General features: G+C 44.6%; 1 long non-coding RNA gene across 1 annotated transcript in view; it reads left to right on the plus strand.

The window, feature by feature from the left end:
- The window catches only part of LOC116077811, a 16,965-nt gene that overhangs the window by 10,920 nt on the left and 4,679 nt on the right, over positions 1-1,366 (plus strand). The gene's annotated exons all lie outside the window — the stretch shown is intronic.

Raw genomic sequence — 1,366 nt, forward strand, 5'->3', positions numbered from 1 at the left:
AGACGGGGTGAGAAGAGAGGCCAGTCCATAAAGTATTTGTCATGCCAGCATGAAGACCCCAGTCTGATCCTCAGAAACCATATTCAAAACCAGGCATAGTTGTTCATGCCTATAACCCCAGCTCTGGGAGGCAGAGACGGGAAGGTCTCTGGCTCTCACTGGCTAGCTAGATGCTTTGACAAGCTCCAGGCTAATGAGACCCTGTCTCAAAAACCAAACCAAACCAAAAAACCAAGGTGGACACCCAAGGAACAGCTTAGGTTGGCCTCTGGTCACACACAATTTGACCTCACCCACTGCCCAAAGAATTTTAGAAGAATGACATTTAGGGCAGATGGTAAGAACGGAGAGAGACATAAGTTACTAAGTGATGTAAGAGTTTACCGATCCTACTGCAGGAGGAGGGTCCTGATTCAATCACACTTCAGCTGCCAGGATTTCCCTCCTGCTCATCACAGGTATCCACTGGTAGTACCAAGAAACTGGACACCTGTGATCCCAGCATGAAGGAAGTAGAAATGAGGTCCAAGGTCATCCTCAGCAATACTTTTGAGGCTAGCCTGGGCTATATGGAACTCTGTTTTATGGGGTTAAGGAAAAAGAAGTAGGGCTGGAGAGATGGCTCAGTGGTTAAGAGCACTGACTGCTCTTCCAGAGGTCCTGAGTTCAATTCCTAGTAACCACATAGTGGCTCACAACCATCTGTAATGGGATCTGATGCCCTCTTCTTGTGTGTCTGAAGACAACTCAGGTGTACTCACATACATAAAATTAAGAAAACCTTTAAAAAAATAAATCTTAAGAAGGAAGGAAGAAAGGAAGGAAAGAAGGAAGGAAGGAAGGAAGGGATGTGGAGAGCTTTGGGGGCTGCTTGGCAGGAATTTGACATTGGGCCATGACAAGGAAGTAGGCATCTGGTAGGAAGGAATCTGATAATGGGCCAGAACAAGGAAGTAAGCTCAGGCAGGAATCTGATTTGGGGTTAGAACAAAGAAGCAGGCTTCTGGCAAGAGTTTGACCTTGGCAGAGGACAGGAAAGTAGGCTCAAATATCTTGATCATCCTGATAAAGCCCTAGAAACAGAGGCCATGGACTTTGTTTATTGCCTTGCTTGATCCTTGACTATTTGTGTTTATTGTCTTGCTTGTTCCTTACCTTAGAACCGACCTTATCAGTTGCATGTAATTAAAATGGTATAAAAACAGACTGGGAAAAAAAATATGCCTGCCTCAGCCTCAGAGCTGCCTGGGGTCATGCTACAGTGTTGTCTTATTGTCTTTTTTCTTTTTAATCCTCAGTCTTGCCCTGGAGAACCTGTTGACTGACTAAGCTACAATGTTGTCTTACTGTCTTTTTTCTTTTTAAT

Source organism: Mastomys coucha, unplaced genomic scaffold, assembly GCF_008632895.1.
Source record: "Mastomys coucha isolate ucsf_1 unplaced genomic scaffold, UCSF_Mcou_1 pScaffold5, whole genome shotgun sequence".
NCBI lineage: Eukaryota > Metazoa > Chordata > Mammalia > Rodentia > Muridae > Mastomys > Mastomys coucha.